The sequence below is a fragment of the Chelonoidis abingdonii genome, chromosome 7 (genome assembly GCF_003597395.2).
Source record: "Chelonoidis abingdonii isolate Lonesome George chromosome 7, CheloAbing_2.0, whole genome shotgun sequence".
Lineage (NCBI taxonomy): Eukaryota > Metazoa > Chordata > Testudines > Testudinidae > Chelonoidis > Chelonoidis abingdonii.
Genome location: NC_133775.1, coordinates 2320781 through 2343457, shown reverse-complemented (window position 1 = coordinate 2343457; position 22677 = coordinate 2320781). Strand labels below are relative to the sequence as shown.

General features: G+C 62.1%; 2 long non-coding RNA genes across 4 annotated transcripts in view; one reads left to right on the top strand and one right to left on the bottom strand.

Annotated features, from left to right (window-relative positions):
• Positions 1-3337, bottom strand: part of LOC116816413 (uncharacterized) — a 9768-nt gene extending 6431 nt beyond the window's left edge. Inside the window, exons 1-2 of one of the 2 annotated variants that reach the window (XR_012656215.1) lie at positions 3199-3337; positions 1551-1851 (exon numbers count right to left, since the gene is read on the bottom strand). This is a non-coding gene — a long non-coding RNA (uncharacterized LOC116816413). The remainder of the gene's footprint in view (positions 1-1550; positions 1852-3198) is intronic. The other variant, XR_012656216.1, reaches the window with a different exon arrangement.
• Positions 1-22677, top strand: part of LOC142047075 (uncharacterized) — a 381985-nt gene that overhangs the window by 328726 nt on the left and 30582 nt on the right. The window lies entirely within an intron of this gene.

The following is a 22677-nucleotide window of genomic DNA, read 5'->3' as shown; positions in this document are numbered from 1 at the left end:
CGGTTACATCAGCTGCCACAATGTTACTTCCCTCGCCCTACCACCAACCGGTGGAAAATACTGAGGGATTGGGACCTCCCCCCCGCCCCGCTAACGCTCCGACCCCCAGGTCTCCCTACCCTGCTCCGCCCGCCCAGCGGAGCACGGCCCGGGGAATGGGGGAGGTGCGCTACGCCATTGCTACCTCCGGGACTGCTCGGCGCCCCGTAGGCGCAAGAGGCGGGTCGGCCTTCGCGCCGAGCCGAGAGCAACAACATACCAAGAGCGGGGCTATCCGGGCCCATGTACCAGCGCCCCCACCGCACCGCCCTCCTCAGAACACCCCCCTGACCCTGGCACCGCCTCCCGTGGCATCCCCCGTTCTTGGGCACGCCCCCCCCCCCCCCCTTAAAGGAGCTGGAGCCTCTATTGGGGAAGACCTTGGCCTCTGTTGAGGGACGTGGGGGGGGCTCTCCTCCCTTGGGGCCACTGACCCCCCCGTAGGGATGGGAGGGCTCTGCCCTGGGGTCAGCAGCCACACTGACCCAGTCAGGGCACAATGTGATGTTGGGTTAGGACCCTGCTCAGTGCGGGGGTCCGTGGCTCCCTAACCCTGGGCAGCAAGAGGAGGTGTGAGAGCCGCTGAGCTCCGTGGGCTGGGGGGGATCCCCGAGGTGGTGTGGGGCTGAAGCACCTAGATCCCAAGGCCAGAAGGGGCCGTTGCGACCTGGTCTGACCCCCTGTACAGCCCAGGCCAGAGCCCTGCCCCCATAACTCCTGTTAGACAAGCAGCCAGCTTCGGTTTGGGTCGCCAGCCCTGGAGAATCCACCCGACCCTGGGGAAATTGTTCCAATAGTTAATTACTGGGGTGGTTAAACACTCACACCGTACTGCCAGTCCATCTGCCCTCAGCCTCCAGCCGCTGCCGGGGGGAGGAAGGATACCGTGATGGGGTGGCACTGGCAGAGGGGGCCCGGCCGGGCGCCAGTCAGTCACGCCCATTGCCCTGTGTGTGAGGGCGGGTGAGCAGAGGACTTGAGCTGGGCTCAGTGAGGCTGGAGCTTCCAGACGGGATGGACTTGGAGCGCGTGGGCACTGCGTGGTGATTAGGCACTAGCAGCCGGAAAGGTCAGTGCCAGGGGTCTGGGGGATTTGGGAGGGAGGGCAGGGCCTGGGGTGTTCAGCCCTGCCTGGGGGTGTCACGTGCCAGGGCAGACAGGGCCAGCATCAGGCTAGAGGGCAGGTTCGGTTTTCTGAGCAGAACGGATTGCCAGACCCGGCAGTGTGACCCATGGAGCTCCCTGCCACAAGGCCTGCAGAGTCCGGACCTGAGGCTGTGTTTACGGGAGGCTGGCTGAGCATGGGACCGGTGGGGTGGCTGTGTGAGCTACGGGAAGGGGCATCAGCTCTCATGCTTCAGGGCTCAGCACCTGCGTCAGGAAGGCCTCTGGCTCCCTGAAGGACACCGGGCTCTTGCCACCTTCTGGGATGTTCTTCTCCCTTGCCTGTGGTTGGAGGGGGTTTCGGGTCCAGCCTCGAGTGGGAGCCAAACCTCCACTGAGCAACTTACCAAGGAGCGACTGCATTGTCCATCGCTGGCCACGCTGAAGTCACAGGAGAACTTGGGGCCAGGACCATGGTCAGGCATCTGTGGGTGACGCAGCCCCCGCTAGCCCTTAAAGGGCCATGTACCCCCAAGCTCGTTCTCCAAAGGGCAGTTGGCTGGGCACTGGCTGTCCTGGAGAGCCCAATCCTCTGAAGGTAACAGTATACTCCCTCTGAGCTCCGGCAGGTCTTGGAGGGGCAGGGCGCTGTGCCAGAGCCCAGTCCCCTCTGATCAGGGATAGCACTGCTGTCCACCGCCACTGGATCTAGTTCAGAGGAGATGAGAGAGCCCCTTTAACTCTTAAAGGGATGCTACCTCTCCCCTTCTGTCTCAGCCCCCTGCATCTCCGTACAATGCCCTACGCCCCTGGCCAGTACCCAGAGGAGAGTGAGAACCGGTGGCCGGACAATGACAGTGAGAAGCCAGGCACACGTGTGGCATCGGTGGTGAAGGAGCACTGGGCAGTGCTGCTCTTAGAGCCAGCCCCACTGCCAGACACTAATTCTAGGTCTCAGTACAGGGTACCTGGGTGACATTGGGCCATGCTAGACAGAGTGACAGGGCATCGGACGGGACAGTCACTGACGTGGTTCCTTCTGCCCTTGAGCTCTGTGCCTAGAACAGGGTCTTGACTAGTGCTTGGAGCAGAGCCAGTGTCTCTGGTTTATGACAAATTAGAGGATTGGGCCAAAAGAAATCTGATGAGGTTCAACAAGGACAAATGCAGAGTCCTGCACTTAGGGCGGAAGAATCCCATGCACTGTTACAGACTAGGGACCAAATGGCTAGGCAGCAGTTCTGCAGAAAAGGACCTGGGGGTTACAGTGGACGAGAAGCTGGATATGTCAGCAGTGTGCCCTTGTTGCCAAGAAGGCTAACAGCATTTTGGGCTGTATAAGTAGGGGCATTGCCAGCAGATCGAGGGCTGTGATCATTCTCCTCTATTTGGCATTGGTGAGGCCTGATGTGGAGTACTGTGTCCAGTTTTGGGCCCCACACTACAAGAAGGATGTGGACAAATTGGAGAGAGTCCAGTGGAGGGCAACAAAAATGATTAGGGGGTGGAGACTACTGACTTATGAGGATAGAGGCTGAGTGGGATTGTTATAGTCTGCAGAGAGAAGAGTGGGGGGGGATGTTGATAGTGTTTCAACTATGAAAGGGGGTTCAAGAGGTGATCTAGATGTTCTCAGTGGTACAGCGTGAGAACAAGGAGCAAGTGTTCAGTTGAGTGGGGGAGGTTTAGGTTTGATATTAGGAAACCCTTTTTCATAGGAGGGTGGTGAAGCACTGGAATGGGTTCCCTAGGGAGGTGGTGGAATCTCCTTCCTTAGAGGTTTTTAAGGTCAGGCTTGACAAAGCCCTGGCTGGGATGATTTAGCTGGGGTTGGTCCTGCTTTGAGCAGGGGATTGGACTAGATACCTCCTGAGGTACCTTCCAACCCTAATATTCTATGTCCCTCCCCACACAGGAGTGAGCAGGGGTGGGCATGGGGTGGGCAAGAGACAGCAGAAACCTGATTTGCTTACATGCAAATTGCCAGAGCCCAGTCTTGGTGGTGGCATTTTTCATCCTGGAGGACTGGTAGCTGGGACTGTACTCTTCACTCACCACTGAAATGCAGCCACCTCTGGGGTGGGGTGCAGCAGCTGTTTGACCAGACCGCAGGTTAGGACAAGCAGGGGAAGGAGACTCCTGTATCCATTTGCAGCAGGAGGGAAGACAGCTTGGGGTGGCGAGTGTCCATTTGCCAGGCAGGCTCTCAGTTTCCATCTCACCCAGAAGCTCCTCTCTGAAATAGACGCACCGCACTGAGTGCCTGGTGAATGCCGGGGCATCGAGATGACTGGGAGAGGTTTTCTAGCATCCTTACGGGTGTGGGGGGGAGGGCACTTGGGACATGGAGCCAGATCTCTGCCAACCCCAGAGCTCGACAGCAGCGGGGCCCAGCTAGCCATGGGGGAGGGTGGGCTGGGCCTCCTGGAGGGGAAGAAAGGAGTTGGGAGCATGGCCCAGGGTGTTGGGATTGGCTTAGCACCCGAGAGGGGTTGAGTAACGCCCCCGCTGCCTGCTCTGTGCAGTGCCTGTAGCACACCTGCTCCAAGCAGCCAGCACCCTGACTAGGCAGGCAGGGTGGGGGGCTGTGCCTGGCTCCGTGACCCCGCTGTGCCCCTGCCCGGAAGCCCGTCCGTGCACTCTCAGAGCTGCTGGGTAGGAGGCAGGGGCTGGGGGCTGGTCCAGAAGCCATCAGCTCTGGGCGATGCCTCCTGCTCCTTATCTCACCCACTCAGGCCTGGATCCAGAGGCCCCGCACCCTGCTCCAGCCCCACCTCCTCCTTGCAGGCCAACACCCCCACCCCGGCCTGCTCCAGGCCCCACTCCCTTGGCACCTCCCCAGGCCATAGCTCACTCTCCGGCGGGGGCTCGAGCCATGCTGGGGCACAGGACGAGGGGCAGGGGAGTACGAGGCATTGTGAGGTGGCCCTGCCGCTGCGGGTGGGGCTGAGTCTGGGGCCCTGCGGGGCCAGAGGGCTCCTGGCAGCCCAAAGAGCTGCGCTCAAGGCACGGTGACCTGTGCGTTGGCAGCGAGGAAGGGCTCAGTCAGGGCCCGAGCGGGGGGCTCAGACTGTGAGCAGGGCGGCCCGAGCATGTGGACTGCTGAGGAATGGGGGGTTGGCAGCATCCCCCCAGGTCTGGCAGCAGCTGGTCCCCAGCAGCGGCTGGCAGCTCCGACCCGGGCAGTAGCATGCACGGTGCAGCAGGGCAGAAGGAAATCGCCTCCCATCTGTGTCCTCCGCGGCAGCTGAGCTCCAGGCTGGCCCTGCTCCGGCCGAGTCCCTCTGCTCATGGCAGTGCAGGCGCAGCCACGTGCCACCTACAGCTCAGTCTTTGTGTGGGGTGAGCATTGGGCAAACTCTCCCCAGCTCTGGCAGTGCCCCTCCATCCCGACCTGCAGCCCCTGCCAGCCCAGCTATAGCTGCCAGATGGTGGAACCATGCAATGATGTGATGGCAAGAAGTAACCCCCCCAGAAACCAGCCGAGCTACAGGAACGGGCCCTAATCTAGGAGTGAATCCAGATTTTGGAGGTGCAGATGGGGTCCCCCCCATGAGGGTGGGGGCGAGTGTGCAGGAAGAATGTGCCCCCCCAGGAGGGTAGGGCTGGGGCTGACCCCCCCAGGAGAGTAGGGGCAGGGGTGCAGGATGGAGGTGCTTCCCCATGAGGGCGGGGGTGCTTCCTGACCAGCTCCTCTCCCCTGTGCCCACAAGTCACTCCCGTCTTGTTCTCCCCAGCTCTCTCCTGCGCTGTCTGTGGACTGAACCGCTTGGTGTCAACGTGTCCGTGCCAGCCGGGTGCAGCCAGCGAGACGGAGAGTGGGCAGGTGGGAGCCCCTGTGGCAGGCTGCACAGAAGACGCCTGAACCCCCAGCCATGGCAGATAAATGCAGTGGGGGGTTACTGGTGAGTGCTGGGGGTCCCACTGCCTGGGTGCCTGGGAGGGCTTTGCTGGGGGTTGGATGGTGCCCTCCGCTCTCCGGGTCAGTGGCCGGCAGGCGAAGTCTCTGGGAGCAGCCGAGAAGGCAGAGCCCCGCTCCCCCAGCCAGCGGTGTATTACTGCGTGGGGGTTGGGTGGGGGGGGACAATGCCACCTGACTCACTGGAGCGTGAGTGCTGACTGTTGTGGGCCAGGCTGTCATGAGGGAGAGGCTGGAACAGGAACCTGGTGATCAGGACTCCTGGGTCGTCGTCCTGGTCCTATCCTGATTTGCTGCGTTCCACCCCCCCGTGCCTCAGTTTCCCTCATCTGTCTTGAGGGGCCGGGGGAATGGCTGGCGTTGCAGTTGCTCTGTCTTGGGGCTTGCCCATGGCATTTCCGGAGGCCCCTGCTGTTCCATTCACTGTCTGGGCAGCTGTGGGGAGATCAGCAGTGCCACCCCGTGCCCCATGGCACCCTGTTGGACTGTCCGTGAGGTGGTTCTGGCACTGCCTGTCCCTGTTGTTGTGGGGGTGGAGGGGTGCCAGGCATGGGATCCGGGCAGGAGCTGAGTCTGCTCCAGCTTGCAGAGTGCAGTTTAGATCTTGGCGCTGCTGGCTCCCCTTGGAAGGCATCAAGTGCGCTGATGGGGGGCTGAGACTCCCTCCTGGGCTGTGCCACCCTCTCAGGCTCCCTCTCCAGTTCTGACTTGGTGGCGCGGTGGGTGGAGCGGGAAGCCTTGTGCATGAGCCCATGGCTGTCTCTGGAGAGAGGAGGCTGTGTCCTGGGCTCGGCTGGCAGGGGAGGGCGGGGGCCCCCCTAGAGGTGCCAGGGCTGAGCACAGCCACCCCCAGAACAAGGCCTCTTACTCAGTAGTGAGGTCACTGGACCAGGAGCTGGGACTCCTGGGTTCCCTCCTGATTCACTGTGAAGGCTCCAACCCTCTCTGTGCCTCGGTTTCCCCTGGGAAGCAGTAGCACATACCCAGCCTGCTTTGTCACCACGAGCTGGATGGTCCCGGCTGGGCCCCCTCCAAACTTCACACATCCCTGGCAGCAGCTGGTCCCCCTGGGGCTGTCTGTGGCAGGGCCCCTGGCAGCAGTCGCTGTGAGCCCGAGGGGTGGCCCAGGGAGGCTCCATCTCCCAGCACGCACTGCAGGGGTGTGTGCCCCAGTTAGCCCTTCATGGCGAGAGCCCCACCCCAACGGAGTCCTGCTTTCGTGGTGCACGTGTGACTGCTGCTCACGTGGCCAGCACCTCAGGGATTGTCCTGGGCTCCTCTGGAGCCGCCGCAGCTGAACTGAGGAGCCGGGTTCAGGAGCAGGGGTTCCTGGCCTCGTGCATCACGAGGGCTGTGCATGCTCACCTGTGGGCTGGTCCCACAATCACCCGTGCCCGGCCCCTGTGCATTGGGAGCAGGAGTTGCTGCTGTTCCCATCAGCTCCCACGGTGTCCCCAGACCCAGGAGCCGATCAGCTCGCAGACCTGTGCTCTGACCACTAGGCCCTGCTCCTGTGACCTCTGTGGGGCCTGTGGGTGTGGTGCCTGTGGTATCGCCCCTCCCAGGAGCTCTGCTCCTCCCTTATCACCCCTGCCCTGGGCTCCTCGATGGCAGAGTGGAGTCCCCTCCCCCATTGTGTTCGCCTGTGGTGTCCCCCCCCCCCCCGGTCACAACGGGGCGCTAACCCTGAGCCTAGTCAGTCTCAGAGGTGTCTGTGGCCCGTGGGCACCTTCCCGTGCCCCTCTCGTGTGCTGTCAGGGCAGAGTGCGAAAAGGCTGCGGAGAGCCCCAGCCGTGGGGCTGCGCAGATCTGCGGCGGGGGGCTGGGGCAGGGGAGAGGATGTCTCTAGTCCAGGGCACTGTGTGTGGGGATGCAGTGCAGCCTGCTAGAGCTTGGGGTCCTACCAGGCAGGCCAGGGCGGGATCCCCCTATTGCAGGGCAGGAGGAGAACCCAGCTCTGCCTCCCCACATGGCCCCCTCCCCCACGCGGGCTGGGGACGTGGCAGGAGATCAGTGCCTGCCTGCGGAGAGGCCCCTGCTGCAGGAAATGCTGGAGCAGCTGCAGATCTCAGCCAAGCCTGGGCCCGCCCCTCGCCCGGGAGCCGAGTCTCCAAGGGGCCGGTGAGGCTTCCAGGGGCAGAGGCCGGCTATGGCATTTGTAACAGGCCCAGCTGCAGGTGCCCGTGTGGGCAGAGGCTGCTCTGAGTGATGGGTGACTGCAGATCTGATCCCTGGGGGTGGGATGCCAGGTCCCGCCGCACCCTGCCCCCCATGCTGGTGCAGCCTAGAGCCCTGTGCTCGTGTCCTGCTCCCCATCTCTCTGGCACTCTCTCTGCCCCAAACTGCCTGCCCCAGAGCCTCCCCCATCTCAGCCTCTTCTGGGAGCCGCTGGCCCTGCCGCCTCCCCTGTCACTTGCTGCCAGCAGGCCCCTGAGCAGGGGGCTGGGAGCCCCCATTCAGCAGTGGCCTGTTGGGGCGCTGTGGCCCCCACGGCTTTGGGCCAAGCAGAGTGTGCAGGCTGCGCTCAGCTGGTGACCTGACCCACGTGTGCCACGGCCCCTGCTGGATGCTGTGCAGCGTCTCAGGACCCCATACTGCTCCCAGTGGGGAAAAGTCTCCTGCAGCTCAGAGAGCAGCGCCCGGGGGCGTCTAGCCCCCCTCCCCCTATCGGTGACTGAGCCTGGGCTCAGCCCAGAGCCTGACATCTGCCTCGCGCGCCCTCACCTGCCCAGCCCTCTTGTTTCCCTGGCAACCGGGGATAATGTCTCCGGTACCCCAAGCAGCAGCGCTGGGTTCTGGGGAAGTTGCAGGTCCCAGCAGGTACGGGAAGTCCTGGCAGATACAGGCAGCCTGGCCCCTCCCTGCACCTGGGCTGGGCTGTGGTTTTATTTCCCCAGCAGATGAGAATAAAGATCCCGGGATGAATTGGCGGCTGGTCCCTCCCGCTCCTGCAGGCCTCCCAAAATAGCCCTGTGCCCCAGCCAAAGGGACCAGAGCCAGGACTTCCCTGGGAAGCATGAGAGCTGGTGGGGAGGGAGTGGTGTGTGCCAGCGAGTGTGTAGTGCAGCTATGCGCACACAATCCTGCCCCTCGGCTGCGCACCCGTTCACAGGTGTTTGTGCGAGCTGTGGAGGAGGGGCGCTCGCGCTGGGTCAGGTCTTGGCTCCCAGCTCCATTCCTGCCCTGGGGCAGGTTGCTCCAGCACATGGGGCCACTTCTCTGCATCCCTTGGGGATGGGGCATGCAGTGAAATGGAGAGGGGGAATTCCAGCCTCCTGAATTCCAGCCTCACACCAGGCAGGGTGTGATTAGCCGGTGGGACTCGCCGCACAGGGTGTCTCTGGGGCAAAGCGAGAGCTGGGCTGTTCAGGTGGCTACTGGAGTATTTGGTGTTATCGTGGCTAGTGCGAAGCAGTCCGTAGTCAGGGACAAAGCCAACCTCTCACGGTCGGAGACCAGGAGACCTTCTGGGGGTGGAGTTCGCCGCAGCTGCTCCTGCTGGGTCTGCGGCAGCTGGGCCGGGGTTGATGGGGGTCAGGATGGGACGTGCCTGGAGATTGCGGGGTCAGGCTGTTTCCCCGGTGGCTTTGGGAGGAGCAGATCCGGCCAGAGCCCGGCCACTTTTAGCAGCCGGCCACTGGATGACCAGCTCACGCCCAGCTGAACACCCCACCCTCAAGCCGAGATCTCCCCTGGCCAGGCTGAGGAGCCAGCGACCCCATGGCCATTGCTGTTGGTTTGAGGTGGAGGGGCCCAGAGGCTCTCACACGCACGCCAGTGGCTCGTTTGGCAGGGGCAGCTGCCGTGAGCCTGGGTTCAGCTCCTGGCTCGCTGGGGGGCCGAGTGTGGGGTGGGGGATGTGCTGGAAGCACTTGTCCTCAGATGGGCAGCGCCACAGGGCAGGGCCTTTAATGCAGTATAGGCGCCCCCAACACACACGTCCTGCCTGCCTGTGCCCACCCCCAGGCCCTTGCTCTGCGGGACACCAGAGGGAGGCTGGCTTGCTGGCATTGAACGCCCCACAGATCACCAGGCTCTGATGCTTGCTGGCCTCTCTAGGCGCACCCCACCCCCAACTTCCCAGCACAGGACCCCTGGGCAGTGGGACACAAGCTACCCTCGTGCTCACAGCTGGTCATCCTCATGTGCCCGTGCACTCACGCGCTGCCCCTTGTGTGCTCACGCGCTGCCCTGTGCTGCCCCTTGTGTGCTCACGCGCTGCCCCCGTGCGCTCACGCGCTGCCCTGTGCTGCCCCTTGTGCACTCACGCGCTGCCCCCGAGCACTCACGTGCTGCCCCCTGTGCGCTCACTTGCTTCCTTTCTCCCTTTTGCCCTGGCACAGCTCCCTCCCAGCACCCCAGCCACTGCTTTGCACTTCCCTGAGCTTGGGGGAGCCCAGTACGGACACCTGAGTGTGCATGGGGGGGCTGGCATGGACACCTGTGCGGGGGGCGCCCTGGCACTGACACGTGGGGGGGCTGGCACTGACACCTGTGCCGTGGCAGGGAGCCAGGCAGGCGTGAGGTCCCAAATCCACTCTGGGTGAATCTTTAACAGCTTCCTGGAAAATGCTGAGGCCCAGCTCCGTTCAGGAAGGCAGCATGTGGGAGGGGACGGGGACTGGAAGTCACCTGGCTGGCTCCCCGCAGCTCTGTTGATGCCCCTCAATCCTGCCCCACCACCCCCTCTATCCCAGCCCTGGGCTCCCCAGCCCCCATCCTTCTCTACATTGGGCTTGTGACTTGGAGCCCCGTGGGGGTGGGGCAGGGTGGGAGCTGTCAGGGCTGAGGGGTGGCAGCCCACACCCCTCTTTGGGATGGGGTATGTCAGGGCCCCCCGCTGGGCGACTGCTCCCAGCTCAGCTCCCAGCAGTGCCCGGGGAGTGGGGGCTCCTTGTGGTGCCCTGCCCCAGGCCGGAGGCCGTGGCTGCTGAGCTCTCTGGCCTATAAGGAAGGAAGCTAATCCCCTTGGATAGCCTCCAAGGCCATAGAAATAGCATCGCAAACCCGGCTGCAGCCGTGCCCCAGCCCTGCCCCCTAATCCAGCCAGCAGGTGCGTCCCCACCCCCCGCCCGGGGCTGGGACTGCAGGCAGGGCCCAGTGCTCACCGTGGCAGCCTCTGACCCTGGTGGGGGTCTGTGCTAGCCTGGGGTGTCTGGCCATGCTGGGCTGCAGCCCTAGGGGTGGGAGGCCTTTCCAGGAGCTTCTGCAGTGTGGGGAGCTGCCTGCCTGGGGCCGGTCACACTGGCCCCAGCCTCCCAGCTTATGGCCTCCAAATCTGTGCTGCCCAGAGCCCTGGGTGGAGGGGCTGCCCTATGTCTCCGTGGGGCATTAACTGCACACCCCATTGCACTGGGTGCACCAGGGCCATGTCCCTGCCCCACATGGTGCCTGTGTCCCTGCCCCTGGCTGCCCCAGCACAGCATCTCCGCCCTGCCCGGTGTCCAGCTCCCCCAGCACATCTCTGCCCCATGCAGTGCCTGGCCCTGCCCCAGCACCGCACCGTGCCCAGCTCCCCCCTCAGTGCCATGTCTTTGCCCTGCTCGGCTGTGACGATGCGGTTCTGGCGGGACCCAACTGAGAGTGCCAGTTCAGGACCAATTGCTCAAACAGGGCAGTCACAGCCCAAGGCTGGGGTTTTTCCACCTCTAAGGCAAACCAAACCAGCCAGACAAAAAGGACTTTGGTCTCACCCCACTGGCTAACCACAAGTCACACTCGCAATTTCCTTAGACACTCCAGTCTCCCAGTATCACCACCAGTGCCACCCGTCCTGGGGATGAACGGTTATGAAAACTAACACCCCAGTAAAAGAAAAAGGTTCTCTCGATCCCAGAGGACCAAGCCCCAGACCCAGGTCAATACACATCAGATCTTACCCACAAATCAAGCTGTTGCCAATCCTTTAGAATCTAAAATCTAAACGTTTATTCATTAAGGGAAAAAGATAGAGATGAGAGCTAGAATTGGTTAAATGGAATCAATTACATATAGTGATGGCAAAGTTCTTAGTTCAGGCTTGTAGCCGGGATGGAGTAAACTGCAGGTTTAAATCAAGTCTCTGGAGAACATCTCTCGCTGGGATGGGTCATCAGTCCCTCCAGAGGTAGAAGCAGGATTGAAGACAAGATGGAGATGAGGCATTTGCCTTATATAGGCTTTTCCAGGTGCAAGAACAAGAACCTCTTTGTTCTTACTGTGGAAAATTACAGCAAAATGGAGTCTGGAGTCACATGGGCAAGTCCCTGCACACCCTGCCGAGTTACAAGGCGTATCTGCCTCTTCTCAATGGGTCAGTTGTGTAACTGATGGTCCTTAATGGGCCATCAAGCAGGCTAGACAGAGCTAACACCAACTTGTGTAGGGTGTCACCCAGAATTACAGCACCAATTTGAAATACAGACAGTATAGAGCCAATACTCATAACTTCAACTACAAAATGATACATCCATCCAGACAGCATAATCATAACCAGCGACCCAGAACCTGGTCTTAGACACCTTATATGACCCCCTTTACATAAGATTGGTGCCACTACAGGACCTTGGTTGCAAACCATGTTCTATATGGTCCCAGTTTATACCAATAACGTCACACCGTCTTCCCCAGCACCGTGTCTCTGCCCTGCCCAGCACCCGGCTCCCCCAGCACCGCGTCTCTGCCCCACGTGGTACCTGCCTTGCCCTTCTCCCCCCAGCGCTGTATGGTGCTGATCCCCCAGCACCGCGTCTCTGCCCCACGTGGTGCCTGCCTTGCCCTTCTCTGCCCTGCGCTGCATGGTGCCGAGCTCCCCCAGCGCCGCGTCTCTCCCCACGTGCCACCAAGGAGAGCCAGAGGCTGTGGGTCGGGGTTGAGGGGCTCCGGCAGAGCAGGGGTGAAGTGCGCAAATCTCGGTCCAGGCCTGGGAGCTGCTGCAGCCAGACTCCTCCCCCAAGCCCTGCATGTGTGGGGGGTGTTCAGTGCTCTGGGGGCAAGCTTGCCGCCAGCCCAGAGAGGGAGGCAAGGAGGATGGGCCTGATCCTCTGCCCCCTGCGGCACTGAAGGGGTGGGGCCGGAGAGCCACGCCCAGGGGGTCTGTGCTGATGCCAGAGCGGGAGGAGGCAGGGCCCGTGCCCAGCCTTGAATCCCGTTGGCTCTTGGGGGCGGGGGCATAGTGGGGCCTGAGGATGACAGCCTGCTGCCCTTGTGCCCAGCGAGAGGCTGGGCAGCGCAGGCCCGGGGACTGGTACCCCACTGCAGGAGGCAGCTCCTTGGGCTGCACTCCTGGCACGGATAGATCAGCTGGTGGGGCGAGCGAAAGGGCTGCTGTCTCATCGGGGCAGCGCCCACCCCAATGCTTTGGGGAGCTCTGGCCTGGGGGCGCTAGGGAGTGCTAAGGGGTCTCCAGGGAAGGTCCTAAGCACGTCGGGGCATTGGCACAGCTCCCCGCTCCTATCTGAAGCTCTCTGGGTCTGGTCCCCACTCCCCCAGAGAGGCTGCGATGGGTTCCCAGGGAGCAGCCCCCACCCGCGCTGAGGGGTCGCCCCAGCCGATGGGGCCAGGGCGGGGGGGCTGATGGGTAAGGACGTTCTGTTTTGTCCTTGTAACCGTGGGCTTTGTTTGTTGTCCGGCCCTGCCAGCGGTGCTGGACTCCTGGGCAGCTGCCGGGAAACGGGGGCTGGAGAAGGAGGGGTCACTGACTGGAAGGGGCAGGAGGCGGCGTTTGTGCTTCATCTGACTCTGATTCCTGGCTCGGGCACCAGTGCCACCTGGGTGCGGGAGCCCCTGGCAAAGCCCAGGGGGAGTTAAGGACTAAGGGGCAGGCGCATCCCAAACAACCCACCCCCCACCCGGCTGCAACGCAGCGCAAACCACACTTGGCCGGAGCATGCTGCCCAGAATAACAAGGGGCTGCGTAGGGGGGCCACCGGGGATTTTCTGCCTGAATGCCCTGGGAAAATGGAGTCCACGCCAGTTGAATGGAAAAGTCAGCTCAGGGCTGGTTGTGCCTGACACCGCCTCTGCACAGCAGCAGTGCCCTACCCAGGCCCCCACTCTGCACCCACCCTTGGGGCTCACTGGTGCACCCAGGGGTGGCATGACAGGAGCCTGACCGGAAGAGACCTTCGGGGGGAGGCGCCCGCGGTCAGGGCAGGCGAATGGCAGGGAGGCCCTGGCCAGTCTGTGCATGCGGCACCCTTGGCCTGCGCAGACAGCAATCATCAGGCGCACTCAGCCCCCGCCTCTCTGCCAGAGCAGAGGGGGGCTGACCCGTCCCAGGGGAGGTCTCGTTCTGGTTTCTGACAGTGGTTTCACTCTCCCCGCCTGCATCTTTATCAATGTCTCTGGAGAGTCTTGTTACCTGCACAAACATCCAGTCGCTCTTGGAACCTCACAGAGGTCTTGGCCTCAACTTCCTGTGGCAATGAGTTCCACCGGCTGATTGTGATTGCCTCTGAGTTCTCCTCTTTCCATTGAATTAAATGGCCTCTGGGTCTCATCCTGGGAGCAAAGCCCTTCGTTTCCCATTTGTGTTTTGTTTAAAACTTCCCGGGGATGGATCAGGGTTTATGATAAAAACTGGGTGAAAATCAGCACAAAAAAGTAACTCTTTAGGTTTGTGGGTAAATATCAGCATCCATCTTAGGGGCTGGGAGGCAAAAAAAAGCAACGAGTGAGAACATAAGAGTACTGAAAGCAAAAGCAGGTGAAGGCTGTGGTGTATTTCCTGGGCTAAGCTCTGCATGCACACTTACACGCGTGTATCTTCCACGCCATTGCCTTACGCTGAGACAGCCTGGCCTTTACACATGGATTAGTTCCTTGTTTACACAAAGGTAGTTAACAGCGGAACCTGGATTATCTGAGCAGGATCGCACCTTCCTGGGCTGGATGGGTCCAAACTGCGGGTGACAATCAGTGCCTCCTGGAGAGGAGGGGCCATAGCTGGGAGTCGGGGGAACAGCTGGGCCTAGACCCCGTCTCTGGCCCTGTCTGTATTTTATAGACTTTGATGCCGCCCATCCCAGTCGTGTTCCTGCTTGTTCCCGTTGCTCGTCTCTGACCCGCTCTAGCCCCTGACGGGGTGGGGTGGCTGTGACGGTGCTGCCCGTGGGAGCCAGCTGAGGTCACTCAATCAGGGTGAATTGCAAACAAAATGGGGCAGACAAACCCCAAACGCTGGTGGTTATTCCACTACTTAGATTTACCAACCAGCACAAAAGAGCTTCTGTAGTACCTCACTGGTCACTTAGAAGTTTAAACAACGCAGTTCCCTTAAAGTGCCCAGCCTCAGCCCTCCGTCCAGACACACCTGTCAAACATATGATGATGATTCCTGAAAATCTTACTTCATCATATAAAAGAAAAGGTTCTTCCAATCCCAAAGGATCAGCCACATACCCAGGTTCAATTATAACTTAGATCTTACCCACAATACATGCTACAGCCAATTCTTATTAACTAAGCTAAAATTTATTTAAAAAGAAAAGAGAGAGAGTTGGTTAAAAGATTAATACACGTACAGACTTGAATTCAATTCTTAAGGTTCAGATACATAGTAGAGGTGAGCTTGTAGTTGCCAAAAGTCCTTTTAGAAATAGTCCATAGGTTATAGTCCAATGTCCATATTCAGGGTGGCTCAAGTAAATGACTGGGGATCTCAATCCTTGTGGCTTAAGGTTTCCCCCTCTTGAAACCCAAAGCAGATCTGAGATGAAGCAGGATCATGTCCCAGGTTCTTATACATTTTTCCAGCAGCCTTTCGGCCTGAGAAAACAATCGGCTTAACTCCTTCTCCCAAACATCCTGGCAATTAGCACAGGATAATTTATCCATTAAACAGTTCAGATACAGGTTACCCCAACCTTCAGAGAAACACACAGACACTAATACCATTTCACTCAAGTATCATCTTAAATGCTAATATTCCTTTTTTGATCTTTGAATTAAAGCTCTAGCAATAGACAAGACTTGTTTGCTTACATCTCAAGACCTGAGCAAACACCTCCCCTTCTACCCCTAACAATGCAGACTTGCATTTCAAAGCTCTGTTCATTTACAGATCTTGCTAACCAGTCCTTAAGGTTCACCCATGGGTCAGGTCAGTCGGTGAGGTGAGTTAATTAACTCTTTCTGGCCCTGTCACCTTTCAATGAAATGATATATTATACTCCTAACGTCACAGTGGCCGATGCTGCAGGTGGCATCCAGCTGAGGCCGCCTCACTGATTTCTAGGGTCTGGGTAGTGGGGACTGTCGTTCCCCTCCTGGTCTGTGGTTTGGGGTCAGAACAAGCACTGGCGCTGTGTGACCCAGCCACACCCAGCACAGGGGCAAGAGGGTGACATGCCTGGGCTGAGCACGGATCACTGCGCCATGGCTGTTGGCATGTTTCCTCGGGGCGTCTGACGGGAGCACGGGAGGGAGTGAGCACGGGTGTGGGTGTGGCAGAGGGGTGCCCCGTGCCAGCGCCACAGCTCGGATGCAAGTGGTGACAGCTTTACAATTAGCATTTTGGGTCACCCACCTCCCCGTCCCTTGGCCATTTCCTTACCTCCCGGCCATGCGCTGCTGGCTTCTCTCTGGCTTTGCCAGAGCTGGCGAGGGGGGGGTAGGCCGGGGCCGACCCGGAGGCCCGTGCTGCCTGGAGAGCTGGCACCCATGTGTCCCTGCGAGTGACAGCCCAGAGGTGGCCCGTGCCCATACATGTGTGCTGCTGACCTGTGATTGTGTGGCCCTCTTCGCCCACTCCCCGGACCCCAGATGGTCTCCAGAAAGCCCAGCCCCCCTCCACGGTCTGTCATTCACGCCTCGCTGGGCAGCTTGAACGCATTCTCCCGAAAGGAAGCTTGGCTGCCTCCTGCCTGCCCGGGAACAGCTGGGGTGCTCCAAGCTAAGCGGGGTGGGGGGGGGGAGTTGGTGCTAGGCGGCCGGGGCAGAGATATGTCACAGGGAAGAGAGGGACCCCGGCGTGACCCCTCTGCTAGGCAGGCACTGGGTGGGCAGACAGCCCCCAGCATGGGCAGACCAGGGCACTGGCAGAGCCGCCCCGCGGAGAGGGCAGCTGGTGATGCAAGGAGCTGGGTGAAGGGCTGGAGGGGAGCCCGGGGTGCCAGGGAGGTTGGGGAGCTCTGGCTCCCCAAACCGCTGAGCAGAGCCCCCCTAGGAGCCAGATGGCCGGGCTGCTGGGCAGTGACCTCGCCAGGCATTGCCATGGAGACAAGTATGATGTCGCAAGTGGGGTCTGATGATGTCAGGAGAAGGGACAAAAGAGCCAGCGCGGGGCTCCTGTTCCACATGGACCCCTGGGGCGGGCGGGGCTGCAGCTCGCTAGGGAACCCCTCACCTGACCGTGTGAGGTGGTACCTGCCTCTGCAAGGGGCAGCCGCAGAGCCAGGCTCTGCAAACCCAGCAGGCTGCCCGCAGGCACTAGGGTGAGGGGCGAGAGCCTGGAGAGACGCTCTGAGCCCCCAGGGGGTGGGGGGGAGCAATGCCCAGGTGCATCCTCGGTCTGCCCTGGGCACTGGGCAGCTCCTCTCTGGGCAGTGCTGGAGCCTCTGTTCCCCACAGGCCTTCCCGTGCGCCCCTGCCCCCCAGCCCTGGGACCCGTCAGCTGCACTGCCCCGGGCGGGGCTGGATGAGTGCGTCGGCCACTAGGCCGGTGACTCCGGTGTGTCTTCACTGTGCGTTGGGCACCAGTGGCCGGCACATCCTGGCCCAGGCCTGCCCAGATCTTCCTCACCCGGGACCTCAGCGCCAGCCCCTCTCTGCCCTGTGTGCCAAGATCAGGGCCCTCAGGCTGCCCTTCCTGCAGCCCCGCACCCCTCTCTGACCTGCTCATCCCGCCCCCACCGCACCCCTCCAGCCCCTTTTGTCTCCTCCCACTGTCCTGGCACCACAAGCCCCCAGCCACCCCTGCTCAGCTCTCTCCCGCCCTGGCCAGGGGCAGTTTGGTAACAACAGGTCTCGGCCTAGCTCTGATTTACCGACAGTCAGTGGCGCTTACACTACTGGGCACGTGACATCACCTCCTTATTCCTTATTTAATCTCCGTCGTTTCTTGTTGTAACTTGCTTATTCGCCATGTTTAGCAGTGGCCACTTACAGCTCAACGCTAACGTAGAAACCAGCCCAACCCGAGCAGTGACCCCGGCTCCTGGGCTGCCTGTGCCAAGCCAGTCCCTGCTAACGCCCGCCCCTCGCCATCTGCCTCCACATGTTCCCCTCCCGTTACCTGCTTGGCTCGCTCCATCCCAGCCAACGCAGCACTGCAGCCCTAGGCTACCGGCACCAAGCAGCACATGGCCCCCGGCCAGACCCGGGGTTCTGGGGCAAGTTCCTTATTTTATAGGCTAGTAAAACTGAAACGGCCCCAGCTGGAGCCGTGCTGGGAGGCTCAGGAGCTGCATGTGGGAAACTGGCCTGGACACAGAGAGCACCTGGCGTGCAAAATAGATGGGAGAAATCTGGGTGTCCCCAAGCATCAGCCCTGCAATGTATCCAGTTTGGGGGGGACAGCACCCCCCAGTCTCTGCCCTGGTGCCCACCCACAGGGGGAGGAGACGTTAAAGGAATGTGACCAGCGAGCTGGGCCAAGCCAGGCCACAGCCCTGTGCCCCCGGATGCTGGCTGCCTGTGTGGCACTGGGTGCTGGCTGCCCCCTCTTGCAAGGGGCTGGAGGCGAAGTCGCTCCTGTCCCAATCTCTCTCTAGCCCGCTTTGCCCTACAGTCCCACCTGCTGCTTGTCTCCCTGCACTGATGGATGCCAGTGTAAGTACCTGGGCAGATGGGCACACAGTGGCTGCTCCCTCACCAGGGAGGCTGGTCCCCGAGGGGCAGGCTTGGAACCAGCTTTCTGGGCTAATGAGCCACGTCTTCGTTAATGGGGTGAGGAGCCGCTCGCCCCCTGGGGGCTCAGAGGCAGTTGTGCTGAGTGCCATGCCCGGCATCCCTCTGTGCCATGTCTTCTCCTGCCACGCCTCCTCCTGCCATCCCATGCTCCTGCCACACCTCCTCTTGCCAGATCTCCTACCATGCCACCTCCTGTCACACCTCCTCCTACCACCCCATGCTTATGTCACATCCCCTCCAGCCACCCCATGCCCCTGCCATGCCTCTTCCCACCATGCCTCCTCCTGCTGCCCCATGCTCCTGCCACACCTCCTCCTGTCACACCTCCTCCTGCCACCCCATGCTTGTTCCACGTCTCCTCCAGCCACCCTATGCTCTTGCCACGCCTCTTCCTGCCATGTCTTCTGCCATGCCACCTCCTGTCACACCTCCTCCTGCCACCCCATGCTTGTGCCACGTCTCCTCCCACCACCCCATGCTCCTGTTACACCTCCCGCTACCCCACGCTCCTGTCACGCCTCCTCCAGCCACCCCATACCCCTGCCACGCCTCCTCCCACTATGCCTCCTCCTGCCACCCCATGCTCCTGCCATGCTTCCTCCTACCATGTCTCCTCCCGCCAGCCCATGCTCCTGCCACGCCTCCTCCAGCCCCCTCATGTTCTCGCCATGCCTCGTCCTGCCACCCCATGCTCCTCCCACCATGCCTCCTCCCCGACGCCGAGCACCAGCACTCCTGGGACACACAGGGCTGGAGGAGCCTCAGGGCTGAGCCCACCTGGCAACCCCTGTGTGCCTAGGAGCCCAGAGTCTCTCCACCCTTGGGGGACATAGCACCCCATGCCCCACAGGCTGGGGGGCTCAGTCCCCAAGTCACCAGGTTTGCATACGTGCCTGGTGCGCATGTGCACATCAGGGGATGTCATGGACTCGCTCTAGCTGCTCACTGCCTGCCCCCTCCCCCCCCCCGGTCTGCGCCACACCCACAGGCCCAACACCAGCCGTCACCCCGGGGTGTGCTCCTGCTCCTGCCCCCAGCTCCGGCTCCCAGCAGCACTGCCAGGCAGACGCCCCGGAACAGGTGGGCCAAGGCCGGGACAGGCGAGGGCAGGGGATTTAAATAGCAGCAGGAATCTTCACACGGTGTGGAGCCGGCTGGGACAGGACACGGACACAGGGCCCCGAGCCAGGGGCTGCCCCATGGAGCCAGGCCAGGGTGACCTGAGTGGCGTCAGCCTCAGCACTGGGGCACGTTGGCAGTGCCCCGGGGACAGGCTGGGCCAGAAGCCCCCATGTAAGAGGGCCGGCAGGAGGGGGAGTGAGGGAGGAGCGGGCTGGGGGAGGGTGATTGGAGGCTCAGGTCGGCAGTGGCAGGTGAAATAGCCCTGTGCCCACAGCCCTGGCGCTGAGCTTTGATGTCTTGGGTCTAAGCTGATTCTCCATTCCCCACCGTCGCCCTCACCTGCCTGTGGCAGGGAGTTCCCCAGGCCGGTGCTGTGTGCCAGGGAGATGGGGCAGGCGGGTGGGGTGCCAGGAACAGTGACCCCATAGTGAGAGCGAGACTCTTTCCTGGCTTTGGGCTCCTCGCAGCACTGACCGAGCCCCTGCCTGTGGCCAGCAGCTCCAGGGGAGCAGGCGTCAGAGAGGCAAAGCTAGGCGGTGGGTGGCCAGCTCAGCCGGGGAGGAGTGTCAAAGGAATGGGGTAAGCTGTGGGACTGTTCCCGGCAGGGTGGGACCAGCAGCCCCAGGCAGAGCCAGGCCCTGAGCACTGGGGTGCAGAGGGGCAGGTCTCCAGCAAGGTCCCATCCTACCCCTCCTGGGGTTCCCGGATTCCTGTGGCAGGGTAGGGGGGTACTGGTAAGGTCCATCTTTCTTGGGGGGAGAGGGAGTTGGATGCCGGCTTGGAGACAGGGTCACCCCGATGCCGGCTGCTCTTGTGGGCACAGGTGAGGTGGCCAGCAGCGCCCAGCACCCTGCATTGCACAGCCCCAGGTAGATGCTGTGGGCCCAGGCAGGGATGGGGGTGGGGAGGGAGCTCTGCCAATGCAGGGGGGAGGGGCTATGAGCAGCTGGGTCCCACTAATGAGGCTTCATTAAGGCCAAACTACGCTGGCTGCACAGCCGGGAACGGGAGGCACACCCTGCTGGCAGCTCTGGTCTCAGGGGAGTGGGCGCGGGCGCCCAGCCTGCCACTGCCCCGCTGTCAGACCAGTGCCCTGGAGCAGAGCCCAGCTGGATGGGGCAGGTCTCTGGGGGTTCTCAGGGGGCAGCAGCCTCTCTGGCCCTTGCAAGCGGAATCCCTATGAGCCTCAGACCCCGACCCGCCAGCCCCTCCTGGAGCCGAGCTGCCCTGGTGCCGTCCTGGGGGAGCCCAACAGGCTGCCAGACCCCTGCGCGGCTCACGGCAATTTAGCAAAGAGCCCCGGAATGCTGAGACCAGAGCTGCCAGCAGGGGGCGACCCTGGGCTGAGTCCCCCCAGGCCAGGCCAGGATCCTGGGGAGCTGGGAGAGAGATGGCGAGTCAGGCTCCCCCTGGCCCCAGCTGGGATCCCTCACTCCTGACCCACAGCCCCCTGCTGCCCTAGACCTTCCCCCCAGCTCTGATAGTGCCCCTCAATCCTGACCCACAGCCCCCTACTAAGCCAGCCCTGGCTCCCCCCCCAGCTCTGCTGGGGCCCTCAATCCTGACCCCAAGGAGCCCTCTCTGTCCCTGTCCCTAAGTCTGTCTGTCTCTGTGTCACACAGTGTGGGGGTGTCAGGGCCCTGCACCCCCCCCTTCCTACGATTCACCGGGATTCTCAGGCAGCCAGTGACACAGACAGTTTATTAGACAACAGGAACAGTTCAAAACAGAGCTTGTAGGTACAGAGAACAGGACCCCTCTGTCAGGTCCCTCTTAGGGGGTGGAGAGCTCAGACCCAGGCTCTGGGCCTCCCCCACCCACCCAGCCAGCTCCAAACTGAAACTCCCTCCAGCAGCCTCCCCACCCCCCACCGGCCTGGCCCCTCCAGCCTTTGTCCAGTTTCCGGGGCAGAAGGTGTCACCTGGCCCCAGCCCCCTCCTGGGCTCAGGTTACGCAGGGCAGCCACCAAGTGTCATCCCTCAGTGAAGTCAGCCCATTATTTCCCATCCCCATCTGGGATCAACGCAGACAGTAAACTAGTAAAACTCCCACACAACATTCCCAGGTTAATTTTCCCTTCTCCGTCACACCCTACCCCTAAGTCTGTCCCCAGCAGGGACCAGTAAAGCCTTCTCCCCAGGGAGTAGGGAAAATGGGGAAACTGAGGCACGGAGGCGGGAGCTGCAAGGGGTTGGTGGTCTCGCCCTTTGGGAGTGCTCTTGACCAGGTGACAGACTGGAGACACTGGTGATAGGAGTGGTGGGGCCTGATCCGGATCTGACCCCTGTGGGGGCGCCAGAGAGCAGGACTGGGGGGGCCAAGGAGCTGTCTGGCTCCCCCGTGCTGCATGGGGTCTGGTGGGGGCGAGTCACATCAAGCTGGTAGCCTGCACCTGCCTGGCGCTTGGAGCTTGTGAGTGACGCTCCCCCCCATCTCACAGTCCCTGGGTGCAGCCCCCATGGGGAGCTGGCTCACTGACTGCGCTTGGCTCAGGTGCTGGAGCCCTGTCCTGAGCTCAGGCCGCCACCCTGCCGACCCTCACTGCCCCGGCCAGAGAGTGGCTGCTTCGGGGAACGGCTGCTGGGTGTGCCATGGCCCCGAGCCAGGGGCTTGTGCCAGCGGGGGGCGGGGGAGCCCTGGGCACTGCCAGCCCCCTTGCTGGGGGTCGAGCTGTTCTGCTAGTGAGAGAGCCGAGCTGGGGGGGGCCGCGCTGCGCCAGAGGAGCTGAGCGGAAAGTAATGCCAAGTCCCCAAGCAAGCGAGCGTGGAGCGCGCGGGGGAGGGGCCGGGGCCGCTCGCTCGCTGGCCGCACTGAGCCCAGGAGTGTGAATGAAGCTGCAGAAGAATAGCGGTTCCGGGAATCTCCCCCAGGATGGCGGGCGCCGGCGGCCAGGCCCCTCCCTGCCCCGCTGAGCAGGTCAGTGGGGAGCCGGGTGGGGGGACGGGCCCCAGATGAGGGGCGCTGCCCAGCTCTCCCTCACAGCCCCTTTGTGCCCGCGCCAGGCTGAGGAATGGCATTGTCCCTGCCCAACTGGCAGCAAGGGACAGGCCTGGGGGTCGCATGTGCGGATGAGCCGCTCAGCCCTGCCCTGGCTCTGGGGGGTGTCTCAGGGCACAGAAGTGCAGAATGGCGCGCCCCCCCAGCTGGCTTCCTGGGGCACCAGCTGGGGCACCTGTGTCCAGCTGGGGCCTGGTTCCGGGCCACGTGGGCCCCTGGACTGGCCGGGGGGAGTCGCCTTCCCCGGCTTCTCTTGCCAGCGTCGCCAAGTCGAGTCGCCTCCCCTGGATCAGGGCACTGCCTAGATCCCAGCACGGCCGTGTGGGCACCCTGTGAACGGCTCCCTCCCTGTCACACCAGGTCCCTCCCTCATCACACCCAGCCCCCTGCCCTGTCACACCCAACGCCCTCCCCTGCCACACACCCCCATCACACCCAGCCCCCTCCCCTGTCACACCCAACTCCCTCCTCTGTCACACCCACCCCATCACACCCAGCCCCCTCCTCTGTCACACCCACCCCATTACACCCAGCCCCCTGCCCCATCACACCCAGCTCCCTCCCTTGTCACACCCAGCTCCCTCCTCTGTCACACTCACCCCATCACACCCAGCCCCCTCCCCTATCACACCCAGCTCCCTCCTCTGTCACACCCATCCCATCAC